Genomic DNA, 17231 nt, shown 5'->3' with positions numbered 1-17231 from the left:
AGGCTGCCTATTATACCTACCTTAGAGATTGTGAAAGCATATTAACTTATTTAAGGTTCTTAGAAATCCTAATGGAGAAAAATCTCCTTAACTTAATTCAATCCAGAATTCCCAAAATTATTTTACATGGATCCCCACCACTGACATATCCACACACACACACCTCCACCCCCCCGCCCCTTTCCCATTTTCTGTGTGTGTGTGTGTGTGTGTGTGTGTGTGTGTAAAACTTGAACTTCTATTTGGGACACTCTACATGAGATAATCTGATTTCCATTAAGAATACAAGTTTTCTTTACTAGTCTTCACAAATTAATCATGCAGAAACTATTTTTTTCTGCATGATTTTCCATTTTCACTAAAATATTCACTCAAGCAGTTTTACACTGTAAATGTTGAGATACTTTTACAGTTTTATTTCTTTATTTTATTTATGGTGAACTCAATTCATGTCATGCTTTAGGCCACCATCAATTCCAGTTTTAACGTTCTGCCTTTGATTTAATTAAGATTTCTATTTTCTGAATTAGGTGTTCCTTTTTTTTGACTTCAACACTAACAACAAAGATTGGTTTTCTTCTAGATCCACTCTTTTAGTAAGATGGGGTTAGGCTTTTTATTAGTAGTAGCAGTAGAGTTTATTTTTAATTAAAAAAGTACTATAAACACATGTCAAAGCAAACATTCAAACACAGGCTGTTCAATATATGTCTTTCTCATCAGGTGTTCACCTTTATTCTAGCAGCAGTATGAAAACGTTTTACAGAAACATTCTGTCAGTGGCTTTCAGACTATTTATTCACATTTTATGGGAGGTAGGGGAGACCTTAAATTGTCACCTATGCAGATATACTCCGTAATCACTTGTCTTCATTTCTGTAATCCAAAAAGCTCTGAAATTCCAAAACCTGGCCTAAAATAACATGAGGCTACTTACAATTTTTATTTATCACAGTCAGTGTGAATATCTGTATGCATTGCTGTTAAATGTTAATGTTCTTGATTACAGGGGGCTGCCCCAGCTTCTTTTGGGGTATGATAAAATATAAGGTATATGCACTGTATTAACTTCCAAAATGCAAAAACTCCTAGATTCTGAAACATTTCTGTGGGACTACTGTTCACTAAAAAATAATTTTGTTGTTGTTACTGCATGTGTTTTTATATGTTGCAAATAGAAGTTAAAGCCAGATAAGATATAAGTTAAGGTGCAAGTAGTAGGTTTACTCACCAGCTACTATACTAACTACTATGCCAGGCTTGCAATACAGGTGATTCAGATTGTAGATTTAAAAGTAGTATGTATCTTGGACCTTCACAGCACTAACACGTGATGGAATGATTATTAAGAGTTTAAGACAGTAGTTTCCAAACATTGCTGCACATTAACATCTCATGGGGATACTGATGCCTGGCTCCCTTCCACATCCCCCAGACATTTTGATTTACTTTGTAAGGCATGTGACCTGGATATAGAGATTTTTTTAAAGCTCACCAGGTGATATTCTAATGTATAAGAACTATTAAGAACTATTGTTCTAAGGCAAATAAAAAGAGGAAGCCAAGATTTGTTATAAAAACACTTCATATATGAAAACAGAATGAGGGGGAAACAACAATGAATAAAATGTAGCAAATGAAATTATTCAGAAGGCATTCATTTCATATTCCTAAACATTTTGTCCCAATATTTGAGATTGTTGACCTAATCAAAGAAGACTTTTAAAATCATCATTCTGTTATTTTTTTAAACAGTATATCTAATACAGTTTGGATTATTAGAATATATTAATTTAAAGCAGAATTTGATATCTTCTGAGGCTACTTAGAAATAAATAAATATAAATATAATTGTGATGATTAGAAGTTTTAATAAATATTGTCAGTTTCAATTTAAAATATCTATATAATGCTTTTAATTAGGTGGCTTAAAACAGTGTCATAAATAGGATGCTTACTGACTTTGCTTGAGACTTTATTGCATAACCAATTTGAAAAGTAAAAATTTAAACTCAAAATAAATAAATAAACATACAAACAAACAAATAAATAAAAATTCCAGAGATGATGTTAGTGAGCAGGATGTGCCAGACCTGTTTGACACTGATAATTTAATTGTCTGCAAGTGTGACAAGATTCATCGAAGCAAGAACAAATGGAAATTCTATTTGAAAGATGGTATTACGTGTTTTGGAGGGACAGACTATGTATTTGCAAAAGCCATTATTGATACGGAGTGGTAAAACTTACGAGCTGAATACATCATAAACATATACTGGGACTGTGTCACATATTGTTCACTGTATTGAATTTAATGAAATTATAATTCAAATGCAGATACAAAAAAATTTATCTTAAACTCTTTAGCAAGATATTGATCTTTTGCTACTCTGTATATACTCAAGAATGCATTTAAATGCTTTCATATTGTTAAATGTACAGTATTTTAAGTTTTTTTTTCTTCAAAATACTGTATAGGTTATTTAGTTCCTTGGGAGTGGGAGGAGGTTAGTTTTGGTGAATTATATTTTGTGATAAAATTCTGAAATATCAAAGAACCATTAGATCCCAAGATCCTAGAAAAATGCCTAGTTAACAGGGAGTAGCCATTAAAATTCTTTTGAATGAATGAATATATTGTATTATAGCAAACTAAAGTAAAGGTGAGATGAGTTAGAAGTCATTTCAGTTGAAAGTGTTTAAATTGAATAAGGTAGTCCAAGAGTATGTTATTGACTGAAAAAGTAGTATACTGTAGCTTCTATTCCTTATTACAAATTGGTTATAACTACAGATCTGCACCTGGCCACATGTCCTTTGTAATTGTAATATCAGCCTAATTTAGAAATATAATGTTAATTCCCAGAGCAGCCTATAGCTTTTTAAAGTCAGTAGATATACTTGGTTCCTGTTGGAGCCAGTTGCCAGGAGGTAAAGCACACTGTAATTGTATTTCTTCCCCAGATTATTACAATCAGATCTCCATGTATCAATTCTTAGATATGTTTCCCAAAGGTCAATTTGTGTAGTTTTCATATATTTCAGTATGACATCTATGTAGGGAAACCTTTGCAACACAACACATTTAATATTCAGCTGACCCTTGAACAACACGGGTGTTAGGTATTCTCAGCCCCCTGTAGCTGAAAATCCTCATATAATTTTTGACTCCCCCAAAACTTAACTACTAATACTCTACTGTTGACTGGAAGCCTTACCAATAACATTAACAGTCGATTAACACACATTTTGTATTTTATATGTATTATATGCTGTGTTCTTACAATAAAGTAAGCTAGAGAAAAACTGTTATTAAGAAAAGCATAAAAAGGGGAAAGCACATTTACAGTACTGTACTGTATCATTACTGTAAGTTTATGTCATCTGTCTATAAGCTAAGTCATCTGTCTGTTAGTACCTATATCAACATTGTCTTATATGATGCAAAACACCATAGATCTTATATGTATTATTAACACTAGACATCAAAAATGAAAAGATAATGTGAATAATTCATATTTTCTTACAGATATGATGATTTATGCATTGATAACGAAGAAGCCAGCAATCTGATTGCTTGTTACTAGCCTAGTGTAACTGATACAATTGTTTCATGGTAGCGTAGCCTTTAAACTAGTGAATGAATTGTTATAAAATTTTTATGGCATACAGTATTACTGTCATATTCATAATACAATATTGGAAACACTGTTACTTTTCTTAAGAAAAATCACTTACCTGTGATGATAAGCTGATATGCAGTTTCTCCAACTATGAGAGTGTGTCATACTGTATAGTAATGTAATTCTTTGAAAGCAAAGTTATAGAACAGTATATATTAAATATCACTCACCTTATGCCTATGTATGGGTAGGCTATCCACTTCAATACAGGTCTTGCATACGAAGCTCTACACAATGAATAGTTAGGCAATGATGATATGACACGAGTGTCTCATACAGTTCTTGCCATACAGTACTGTTTTCACATGGAGACACTCACACACATATACAACAGATATGTTTATTAAGTGTATGGCATGGTGATTATTAACTGTTCATTAAGTGGAAGTGGATCATCACAGAGGTCTTCATCCTCATCGTCTTCACATTGAGTAGGCTGAAGAAGAGGAGGGGTTTGTCTTGCTGTCTTGGGGATGGCAGAGGTGGAGGAGGTAGAAGGGTAGGCAGGAGAGGCAGGCATATTTGGTGTAATTTTATGGAAATACATCATAATTTCTGTTTGAATTTTGCTTTTTCATTTCTCTAACATAGTACCAGTCCTTCTTCCACCATTTGCTACAGTTTCAATGCCCATATTACAGAAGGGTTCATGTTGTAAAAGAAGTTAAAAGCAGTGTTGAATAAGCAGAACCCTTCTACCAGATTCTCTAATGTCATTTGTTTTCTGGCAATGCTTCTTCTATGTCTTCTTCCTCATTGTACGGCACTGGTTAGGAAGCACTCATCTTCATCAAGTCATCTTCTCTTAATTCCTTTGGTGTAGTGTCTGTTAGCTCTTGAATTTCTTCAAGATTCATATCTTAAAACTCTTCACTGCCCCCCTGCCCCCCGCCCCAACCTTTTTTGCCATATCCACAGTCTCTTTCATGATTTCTTTGATCGGCTCTGTCCTTAGTCCTGTGAAGTCATGCACAACATCTGGGCAAAATTTATCTCCAGCAGGAATTCATTATTTCGGGCCTGGTAGCTTTCATGGCTTTTTCTATAACAACAATGGCATCTTCAGCTTCAGTGGTGTAGTCCTTGCAGACTTTCATGATGTTCTCTCTATGGGGGTTCTCTTCCATAGCCCTGACAATCCTTTCCATAGAGTACTGTGTGTAATGAGCTTTAAAGGCCCTTATGACGCCCTGATCTATAGACTGAATTAGAGATACTGTGTTTGGGAGCAAGTTGATCACTTTGACACTTTTGGTGTTGAACTCATAGGGTTCTGGGTGGCCAGGGGTATTGTTCATTATAAAAAGAATTTTAAAAGTCAGTTCCTTACTGGCAAGGTACTTCCCAACTTCAAGGACAAAGCATCAGTGGAACCAATCCAGAAAAGGGTTCTCATTGTCCATGCATTCTTGTTCTACAACCAAAAGACTGGTAGCTGGTGTTATATTTTCCCTTCAAGGCCTGGGAGTTTGTAGCTTTACAGATAAGAGCAGTCCTGATCATAAACCTGACTTGCATGTGCACAAAAAGTAGAGTTAGCCTGTGCCTTCTTAGCTAAGTCCTGGTGCTCGCTTATCTTCCTTACTAATAATGTTGTTTGTGATGATTTTTTCCTGAGTAGGGCGCTTTCATCTGCATTAAAAACCTGTTGAGGCAGACTTACCTATCACTGAGCAACTCCCACGTGCAAGTGTAAATGTCTCTTCTCCAGTAAGTTTGTCAACTGTCAGTTAATTTGTAGGCTCTCTCTGCAGGACCCAAGCTAGAAAAGAAAAAAGTTTTTCTTTTTAGCAGTTTTGTTGACTAGGATGGGATGTTTGGGACTCCCGGCTCACACCAGAGACTGAGGCTGCAGCTGAGATCACCAGTCCAGCGAAGCTGAGCTCCTCGCCTGCCACCGGGATTTGTATAAAAACACCTGGCTGCAGGCACCGAGGGATCTGCCGTGCTCCTGGAGAGCAGCCGCTGGCACTGCTGATGCCAAGCTGGGTGCTGCAGCTCTGCCTAGTCCCAGCCAGCACCCCATTCTGATCGGGCCAGGAGAGAAAACAAGATGGCAGAGTAGAAGACCTTGAGATCACATCCTCCCATGAGAACACCAAAATCACAACTAATTGCTGTACAACCATCAATAAAAAAGACTGGAACCTACGAAAAAGATATTCTACATTCAAAGACAGAGAAGCTGAGATGGTAGGAAGGGTGCACTCATGATATAATCAAATCCCATACACCCTGGGTGGGTGACCCAGAAGCTGGAGAATAATTATATCACAAAAGTTCTCCCACAGGAGTGAGAGTTCTGAGCCCCACATTAGGCTCCCCAGCTGGGGGGTCTGGCATCAGGAGGAGGAGCTGCCAGAGCATTTGGCTTTAAAGGCCAGCATCTCCTGATCACAGGAGCTCCACAGAACTTGGGGAAACAGACTCCACTCTTGGATGACGCACATGAGGTCTTTTGATCACCAAGACGCAGGGAAAAAGCAGTGACTTCAAAGGAACCTGGGCCGGAACTGCCCGCTGGTCTTGGAGGGCCTCTTGGGGAGACAGGGGGTGGCTGTGTCTCTCTTGGGGCATAAAAGTTGGTGGCGAACATATCTGGGAGAAATCATCTGAAGGCTGACATCTTGCTTGGAACATTAGTGCCAAGAACTGGCCCCACCCAACAGCCTGTAGGCTTCAGTGCTGGGACATGTCAGGCCAGATAACCAACAGGGCTGGAACACGATCCCACCCATCAACAGACAGGCTTCCTGAAGACTTCCTGAGCCCATAGCCACCTCTAGGCATGCCATTTGACATGGCCCTTCCCACCAGAGGGCCAAGACCCAACTCTACCCACCAGGGGGCAGGCACCGGTCCCTCCCACCAGGAAGCCCCCACAAGCCTCTAGACTAGCCTCACCCACCAGGGGGCAGACAATAGAAGCAAATTCACAGTCCCAAAACCGTGGAACTGAGTCCACAAACACAGGTCAGAACCTACCGTGGGACCAGCTGATAACTGGCCATTGAGTTACGAGAGGAGCTGTACTACTGGGACACATAGGACATCCCCTATGGAGGGCTACTTCTTCAAGGTCAAGACACATAACTAACCTTCCACATACATAAAAATACAAACAGAAGTTTAGACAAAATGAGACAGCAAAGGAATATGTTCCAGATGAAGGAATAAGGTAAAACCCCAAAACAACTAAATGATATGGAGATAAGCAATCTACCTGAGAAAGAGTTCAGAGTAATGATTGGAAGGATGATCCAGGAATTCGGGAAAAGAATGGAAGCACAGAGTGAGAAGTTACAAGAAGTTTTTAACAAAGGATTAGAAAAAATAAAGAACAACCAAACACAGTTAAAGAATACAATAACTGGGGCTTCCCTGGCAGCGCAGTGGTTAAGAATCCGCCTGCCAATGCAGGAGACACAGGTTCAAGCCCTGGTCTGGGAAGATCCCACATGCCACGGAGCAACTGAGCCCATGCGCCACAGCTGCTGAGCCTGAGCTCTAGAGCCCACAAGCCGCAACTACTGAAACCCGCACACCTAGAGCCCGTGCTCCCAACAAGAGAAGTCACCACAATGAGAAGCCTGCGCACCGCGGGAAAGAGTGGCCCCCCGCTTGCCGCAACTAGAGAAAGCCCACACACAGCAACAAAGACGCAATGCAGCCAAAAATAAAAATAAATTTTAAAAAAATACAGTAATTGAAATGAAAAATACACTAGAAGTAATCAATAGAATAAATGAGGCAAAAGAACAAATAAGTGAACTGGTAGACAGAGTGGTGGAAATCACTGCTGCGAAACAGAATAAAGAAAAAAAAATGGAAAGAAAAAAGGATAGTTTAAGAGACCTCTGGGACAATGTCAAATGTACCAACATTCGCATTATAGGAGTCCCAGGAGGAGAAAAAAGAGAGAAAGGGCCTGAGAAGATATTTGAAGAGATAATAGCTGAAAGCTTCCCTAACATGGGAAAGGAAGCAGTAACCCAAGTCTAGGAAGCAGGTAGTACCATACAGGATCAATCCAAGGAGGAACACAACCGAGATACATTGTATCAAATTGACAAAAATTAAAGATAAAAGAAAATATTAAAAAATTGAGGGGAAAGCAACAAGTCACACACAAGGGAACCCCCATAAGGTTATCAGCTGATTTTTCAGCAGAAACTCTGCAGACCAGAAGGGAGTGGCATAATATATTTAAAGTGATGAACAGGAAAAACCTACAACCAAGAGTATGCTACCCAGAAAGGCTCTTGTTCAGATTCAATGAAGAAATCAAAAGCTTTACAGACAAGCAAAAGCTAAGAGAATTCAGCACCATCAAACCAGATTTACAACAAATGCTAATCAACTTCTCTAGGCAGAAAAGAACAGTCCACAAGTAGAAGAAAGAAAATTATGAAATGGGAAAGCTCACCAATAAAGGCATACAGTAAAGGTAGGAAATCATACCCACACACAAATATGATATCTAAACCAATAATTGTGAAAGGAGGAGAGTGTAAATGCAGGATATTTCAAATGCATTAGAAGTTAAGAGATCGACAACTTAAAACAATCATTACATGTATAGATTGCTATATCAAAGTCTCATGGTAAACCAAAAATCTATAGTAGATAATACACAGAAATAAGAAGAAGGAATCCAAACACAATACTAAAGAAAGTCATCAAATCACAAGAGAGGAGAACAAAAGACAAAAGGAGAAATAAAACTTACAAAAACAGATCCAAAACAACTACAAAATGGCAATAAGAACATACATATGGGTATTTGCCTTAAAGGTAAATGGATTAAATGCTCCAACCAAAAGACATAGGCTGGCTGAATGGATACAAAAACAAGACCCATATATATGCTGCCAAGAAGACAACCACATCAGATCTATAGTTACATACAGATTGAAAGTGAGGGGATGGAAAAAGGTATTCCATGGAAATGGAAATCAAAAGAAAGATGGAGTAGCAATACTCATATCAGACAAAATAGACCTTAAAGACTGTTACAAGAGACAAACAAGGATACCACATAATGATCAGAGGATCAGTCCAAGATGATATAACAATTGTAAATATATGCACCCAAAATAAGAGCACCTCAATGTATAAGGCAAATGTTAACAGACATAAAAGGAAAAATTGAGAGTAACACAATAATAGTGGTGTCCTCTAATACCCCACTAACGTCAGTGGACAGATTATCCTGACAGAAAATCAGTAAAGAAACACAGGCCTTAAATGACACCTTAGACTACATGGATTTGATTGAAATTCATAAAGCATTCCATCCAAAAGCAGCAGAATACACTTTTTTTTCAAGTGTACATGGAACATTCACCAGGGTAGGTCACATGCTGGGCCACAAAGCAAGCCTCAGTAAATTTAAGAAAATTGTAGTTTTATCAAGCATCTTTTCTGTCCATAACACGATGAGGCTAGAAACCAACTACAAGAAAAAGAACTGCAAAAAACACAAACGTGTGGAGGTTAAACATATTGTAGTAAGCAACCAATGGATCACTGAAGAAATCAAAGAGGAAATCAGAAAATATACCTAAAGACAAATGAAAACAAAAACAGGACAATGCAAAACTTACGGGACACAGCAAAAGCAGTTCTAAGAGGGAAGTTTATAGCTATACAAACTTACCTCAGGAAACGAGAACAATCTCAAATAAACAACCTGACTTTACACCTAAAGCAACCAGAGGAAGAAGAACAAACAAACCCAAAGTTAGTAGAAGGAAAGTAAGTATAAAGGTCAGAGCAGAAATAAATGAAATAGAGACTATAAAAACAATAGAAAGGATCAACAAAACTAAAAGCTGATTCCTTGAAAATATTTTTAAAAATTGATAAAACTTTAGCCAAACTCATCAAGAAAAAAAGGGAGAGGGCCCAGATCAATAAAATTAGAAATTAAAAAGGAGAAGTTACAACTGACACCATAGAAATAAAGGACCATAAGAGACTACTACAAGCAACTATATGCCAAAGAACTGGGCAACCTAGAAGAAATGGACAAATTCTTAGAAAGGTACAATCTCCCAAGCCTGAACCAGGAAGAAACAGAAAATAGGAACAGACCAATTACAAGTACTGAAATTGAATCTGTGATTTAAAAATTCCCAATAAACAAAAGTCTAGGACCAGATAACTTCACAGGCAAATTCTATCAGACACTTAAAGGAGAGTTAACACCTATCCTTTTGAAACTATTTCCAAAAATTGCAGAGGAAGGAATACTTACAAGCTCATCCTATGAGGCCACCATCAGCTTGATGCCAGACAAAGATGCGACAAAAAAATCTGCAGGCCTATATCACTGATGAACACAGACACAAAATTCCTCAAGAAAATACAAGCAAACTGAATCCAACAGTACGTTAAAAAGATCATACACCATGATCAAGTGGGATTTATCCCAGAGATGCAAGGATGTTTCTGTATCTGCAAGTCAATCAGTGTGGTACACCACATTAACAAATTGAACAATAAAAACTATATGATCATCTCAATAGATGCAGAAAAAGCTTTTGATAAAATTCAACATCCATTTATGATAAAAACTCTCCAAAAAGTGAGCAGAGAGGGAACATACCTCAACATAATAAACTCCATATATGACAAATGCATAGCCACTGTCATACTCAGTGGTGAAAAGCTGAAAGCATTTCCTCTAAGATCAGGAACAGGAGAAGGATGTCCACTCTCGCCACTTTTATTCAGCATAGTTTTGAAGTCGTAGCCAAGGTAATCAGAGAAAAAAAAGAAATAAAAGTAATCCAACTTGGAAAAGAAGATGTAAAACTGTAACTGCTTGCAGATCACATGATACTATACATAGAAAATCCTAAAGACATAACCAGAAATCTATTAGAGCTCATCAATGAACTTGGTAAAGTTGCAGTATACAAAATTAATACACAGAAATCTGTTGTATTTCTGTACATTAACAATGAAAATTTAGAAAGAGAAATTAAAGCACAATCCCATTTACCATTGCATCAAAAAAACCCCAAGAAACAAAAAAACAAAAAGCCTAGGAATAAACCTAGAAAAGGAGGCAAATGACCTGTACTCCAAAAACTATAAAACGCTGATGGAAGAAATCAAAGATGACACAAACAGATGGAAAGCTATATCATGTTTTTGGATTGGAGGAATCAACATTGTCAAAATGACTATTTGCCCAAGGCCATCTGCAGATTCAGTGCAATTCCTATTAAGTTACCAATGGCATTTTTCACAGAACTAGAATAAAAAATTTTTTAATTTGTATGGAAACACAGAAGACCCCAAATAGCCAAAGCAATCTTGAGAAAGAACACCAGAGCTGGAGAAATCAGGTTCCCTGTCTTCATATTATACTACAAAGCTACAGTTAACAAAACAGTATGGTACTCGCAGAAAAAGAGACATACAGGTCAATGGAACACGATAGAAAGACCAAAAATAAAACCACGCACCTATGGTCAATTAATCTACGAGAAAGGATGCAAGAATATACAGTGGAGAAAGGACAGTCTCTTCAGTAAGTGGTGCTGGGAAAACTGGACAGTTATATGTAAATAAATAAAATTAGATCATTCTTTAACACCAAACACAAAAATAAACTCAAAGTGGATTAAAGACCAAAATGTAGGACTTCCCTGGTGGTTAAGAATCCTCCTGCCAATGCAGGGGACACAGGTTGGAGCTCTGGTCTGGGAAGATCCCACATGCCGTGGAGCAACTAAGCCTGTGTGCCACAACTACTGAGCCTGCACTTTAGAACCCGAGAGCCACAACTACTGAAGCCCACACGCCTACAGCCCGTGCTCTGCAACAAGAGAAGCCACCACAATGAGAAGCCTGTGCACCACAGCGAAGAGTAGCCCCCTCTCACCACAACTAGAGAAAGCCCACGTGCAGCAATGAAGACCCAATGCAGCCAAAAATAAAATAGATAAATTAAAAAAAATAAAAGACCAAAATGTAAGACTGGATACTATAAAGCTCCTAGATGAAAACATAGGCGGACCACTCTTTGACATAAATCATAGCAATATCTTTTTGGATCCATCTCCTAGAGTCATGGAAATAAAAACAAAAATTAAAAACTGGGACCTAATTAAACTTAAAAGCTTTTACACAGCAAGGGAAACCATAAACAAAACAAAAAGACAACCTACAGAATGGTAGAAAATTGCAAATGATGCAACTGACAAGGGATTAATCCTCAAAATATACAAAGATTTCATACAGCTCAAGTTCAAAAAAACAAAACAACCAAATCAAAAAATGGGCAGAAGATGTAAAAAGCCATGTCTGCAAAGAAGACATACACATGGCACATGACAAGATGCTCAACATTGCTAATTATTAGAGAAATGCGAATCAGAACTATAATAAGGTATCAGCTCATACCAGTCAGAATGGCCAATATCAAAAAGTCTATAAATAATAAATGCTGGAGAAGGTATGGAGAAAAGGGAATCCTCCTACACTGTTGGTGGTAATGTAAATTGGTACAGCCACTATGGAGAACAGTATGGAGGTTCCTTAAAAAACTAAAAATAGAGCAAACCGTATGATCCTGCAATCCCACTCCTGGGATTATATCCAGAGGAAAACATAATTTGAAAAGATACATGCACCCCAATGTTCACAGCAGCACTATTTATAATAGCCAAGACATGGAAGCTATGTAAGTGTACACTGACAAATGAATGGATCAAGAAGAGTGAGGTGTGTGTGTGTGTGTGTGTGTGTGTGTGTGTGTGTGTGAGAGAGAGAGAGAGAGAGAGAGAGATGGAATATTACTCAGCCATAAAAAAGAATGAAATAATGCCATTTGCAGCAACATGGATGGACCTAGAGATTATCATACTAAGTGAAGTAAGCCAAAGACAAATATCATATTATATCACTTATATGTGAAACCTAAAAAAAAATGATACAAATGAACTTATGTACAAAACAGAAATAGACTCACAGACATAGGAAACAAACTTATGGTTACCAAAGGGAAAGGGGGGATGGATAAATTAGGGGTTTGGTATTAAAATATACACACTACTATTTATAAAATAGATAACCAAGAAGGACCTTGTGTATAGCAAAGGGAACCATACTCAATATCTTGTAATAACCTGTAATGGAAGAGAATGTAAAATAAGAAACAAATATATATATAAATAATAAATGCAGGTATATTTACATATATATAAATATACATACTGGAATCATTTTACTGTACACCTGAAACTAACACAACATTGGAAATCAAGTATATTTCAATAAAAAATATAAAAAATAAAAACCTTTTTAGGCAGATATCCTTTCTACTCAATGATTTTCTTAATGGCGACTTGGAAGTTGTCTGCTGCCTCTTGGTCAGCAGAATTTTCTTTGCCCGTTATCTTGACATTTTTTAAAGCAAACTCTTTTTCTAAGATTATCAAACCATCCTTTGCAGGCATTAAATTCTCCAGCTTTAGACCCTTTACCTTGCTTTTGCTTTAAGTTTTCATATAATGACTGCATTTCCTCCACTCATATTAGAGTCTATAGGTATGCCTTTCTTCAAGCAATCCAGCACCAACGTAAGAACTGGATTTAATATGAAATAAAAAGATATATCAGAAAAGTGCAAGGTTTTCATGCCTGCTGGTGTAGCTACAGTGATGACTTTACGAATTTTCTTTTCTTTTTAAAATGGTCGTTATGCTGGATTCATTTATTTTGAAATGGTGGGCAGCCACAGCTGCAGACCTCAATCTGTGGCACATATCAAGCAACTCGACTTTTTCTTGGAACGTTATGACTTTTCTGTGCTTTGGGGGAGCACTTTCATCATCACTAGTAGCACTTCTTGTGGGTCCCATGGTATTATTTAAGGTTTACAGTATTGCACTAAATATGATGTTAAATATGCAGGATCCTCAAGAGATCACTTTTTACTGCAATTATGCAATTTACTGAAGAAATAAACTGCTTACATGGAGATGATTAATGTCACATAGCATTGTAAGCCGGTGCTCACTAAAAATAGGAATGGGAAGTGGCTACAAAATTATGACAGCAATACAGTATGTACTGTAGTTAATTTTACACAGTTATGTTTTAATATTGCATTTTTACGTTTGTTTACATTTCTCCCAACTGCAAATGGCGCCATGTGACAGTCTGTAAGTGTTTGTGTGGGTAAGTTTTGATACATTTTAACTTTTTATAACTTATGTATATTTTATGGTTGTGATAAAATAAATGGTATTCATGATATTCCTATTTTTCTTAATTTTTTTTTATTATGCAGGCTATGTGGTTTGCGAGTTTTTTCAAATCTTTGCAAATCTACAAAAAATTTCCCAATATATTTATTGAAAAAGTTTGCATGGATTTGCACAGTTCAAACCTGTATTGTTCACGAGTCAGCTGTATTCACTTAGTGCCTTTCATTCTTCTCTGTGTTATTTTGTTTTGCTCTGCCCACAATTATAAATAGAAATTTTGTTTATTGTGCTCTTTTATAATGATATGACTTATCTTGTAGCTTTTTTTCTCTTCTCATTTCTAATCATACGTGCTTCTGTGAATTTGTTTATTTAACCTTAAGTGTAGAACTTTTCATTTGCTTATCCATTTGAGCCGTTATTAATCAAAGGATTAAAAATATTATGAAATGTAAAAATGGTTAAATAGTACAAACTGAGAAAATGTAAAGAGATGCCAAAATGTGGTAGAGGAAAGCTGAATTTACTTCTAGTCCCAAATTATAGTCTGTAAATATTTTTGTTTGTACGTTCCATCAGTAAAGCATTTTTAGCCTAAATTCCTAATAGTGAAAACTTACGAAAAGGCTAAATTATTCTGTCCGTGTCTCCCTCTTCCCCATACTTTTTCTCAAAAGGCTTGAGTTCGTATCTTGTAAGGAAAGTGCTTAAGAAGTTGCTGCCTGGCGATTGTTGCAGACTTTTTAGTTCTGAACTAAATTTATTTCCTAAATACCTAATAAATAAAAATAAAGTTTTATTTTCTTTTCATCCTTTTATCAGTAGACTGAGTGTGTAGTCCTTGTTTATTATGTTTAGTGTTTGTTGAAGCATATATATATATTTAAAGAATTAATTGCATGTATGAGTAAGTCAGTTTCTAATGACGAATGTCATTAGCTCGTCATCAGTGGTCTAATAACAGCTTGTGCAAGAAGTGTCAGTGCCTCCTCATTTCTGTTATTCACTTGTGATTACATATTCAGATATTTGTTTTTGTGTGTGTTTTCTCTAGAAATCTGTGCATTTCTATTTTGTGAAGAGTTAGAATAAATAGTATAAATCATAAATCTATTGCAGTGGTCATAAGTAACTTACAAAATGAACAAACCAGTGTAGAGTTCCATTTCTAATGTCAGTCCTTTAGAGCACTGATCTATTCTTATTCTCCTGGGATACATCAAATACCATCTGTGACAGAACAATCTAAAATATGAACCTAGCGAGGGCATACCAATCTTATTCTCTGTATTTAAATATTTTGTTTCTGATTTTTAGATAAAAATAGAAGTTCTAATATTTTTTGCAGTGCACTTCTCAGTTTGTGTTGTCTGTATCACTTTGGAGACTACTCCAAGTTGAGGAAGGTAAACAGAATATTAAAGAAAGGAAGCAAAGTTGGATATGAAAAATGCCAAGACAAAAGAGTGATCATGTAGAAAACTAATGAAAACTCAAGAAATTGTAACCAATTTGTAATGTGAAAAGGAGTAAGACAGGAAATAGTATCACAGCTGTGAAGCTTGCAGTGTAATGTATTGGAGCCAGGAGGAAATATGTTGAACAGTAATAGTAGCAAATACAGATATCATATTTACTATGTGCCAGGCACCATTATAAGTACTTTACATATATGTAATTCTCAACATTTTTATGAGGTATGTCTTCTATATTATTGTTACCGCCTTTTCACAGATGAGAAAATTGAGGCAAAAAGGGTTAAGAAACTTGCCTGAGGTCACACAACTAGTAAATGGCAAAGCCAGGAATTGTACGCAGATCATCTAGCTCCTAAGTTCATACTGATAGCCACTACTGTATTCTGCCTGGTGTATAACTCTAAGTGTATAATCTGAAGTAGCTGGGGAAGGGTACTCAAGTAACAGTTGTGCTCTTTCCACTCACACCTTCAGTCATATAATAAATTTCTGGTGGTTTTTATTACCAGTGTCTTAGGACTGACTGAATGAGTTATGGAATTAAACTAGTATTTTTTAAAGGACCAGTTATATTCTGTTGATTAATATTAAATCTTTTTAGATTTTTTCTGAGGCATTACTCTTATTATGAGAAATACTTAAATGAGATAGTCATAAACCCAAGTATAACTCAACAATAACATTTGTATCAGTGGGGAGTAGATTAACTCCCCATCTGGATTAGTCATGATCAACTGTATATTGAAGTTATTATTACCTCATGGTAATTTCAAGCATTGTATCCTTCAGTTTTAAAACATACCTACAAAAACATTATTTTACTGTGACATAAATGGTGCACATTTATTGCACTTTCTATTTTAACGAGTGTTAAATAAATGAACTGTTTAATCTTTCAAACTTATTTATATGGGATTCATTTTTATCATTATTTGTTCAGTATACATTTATTGAATACTTAATGTATGTCCAGCTTTTAGGTAGGAACTATATATTTAGAGATCAACAAAGTTATAGCTCTAGACAGTGAGTTCATGTTCTAAATGAGGAAAGAACTTTGTAAACTAATAGCAGTAATACCTTGACAAGTTCAGTAGTTAAGAAATATAAGACCCTTTGAGAACCCAAAGGATGAGTTCGTTATCTGAGGTATGAGTGCTTCACAGATTATTTAGGTGTGAAATTAGATTTTCAAAGATAAGTCGAAGTTCAGCAGTAAAACCAGGAAGGAGCTTATAGAGAAGATGGAGTTTTGGATGTATAGAAGGAACAGCGAGATACAAAGCTGGAGAGAGTGAATAATAGCCTTGTAGACTAGACTAAGGAGATTGGATTTAATACTAATAAATGAGCCATGTCCAAAAACATTGTTTTCCTCCTAAGCACATGAGACAGTGTCCTAGATAAATGCTAGAGATAGAGATAAGATTTTAGTGACATTTTTGTTGAATTGATTTGTAAAATTGTTCTTTCCAAATGTATTTTTATATTGTTTCTTAATTGGTGTACATATGTCTCTGTGGGCCAAGTGAATTTCCTGATACTTTAAAAAAGTCTGAGGTTTTGCCAGAATTGGGAATTAGTTTGGGCTTAATTCACAGAGGTCTGATACTAAAGAGCAATTTTTCTTTAAGTGCATCATGGCAGTCAGCCAAAATAATCTATCTAAATAATTAATCTTTATAGTTATTTTTTGGTTGATTTTAAATGTACAATAGAACTTATTTTAGAAGTTCGAACGATATATTTAATGATAAAATTTATGTAAGCCACTCAGTTTTGTTTCATAAAAATGTTTTCTACTGGATCTTTCCAAAGATAAGAAGTATATCCTTTTCTTTGTT

General features: G+C 36.1%; 1 protein-coding gene across 4 annotated transcripts in view; it reads left to right on the top strand.

Moving 5' to 3' along the window:
* Positions 1–17231, top strand: part of STAG1 (STAG1 cohesin complex component) — a gene marked incomplete at its 3' end in the record, with an annotated part of 426381 nt that overhangs the window by 229708 nt on the left and 179442 nt on the right. The gene's annotated exons all lie outside the window — the stretch shown is intronic.

This window comes from Balaenoptera physalus (genome assembly GCF_965194825.1).
Source record: "Balaenoptera physalus genome assembly, chromosome: 4".
In the NCBI taxonomy this organism is placed as follows: domain Eukaryota; kingdom Metazoa; phylum Chordata; class Mammalia; order Artiodactyla; family Balaenopteridae; genus Balaenoptera; species Balaenoptera physalus.
Note: the sequence above shows the minus strand (reverse complement) of the source record. Positions and strands in the feature narration are given on the sequence as shown.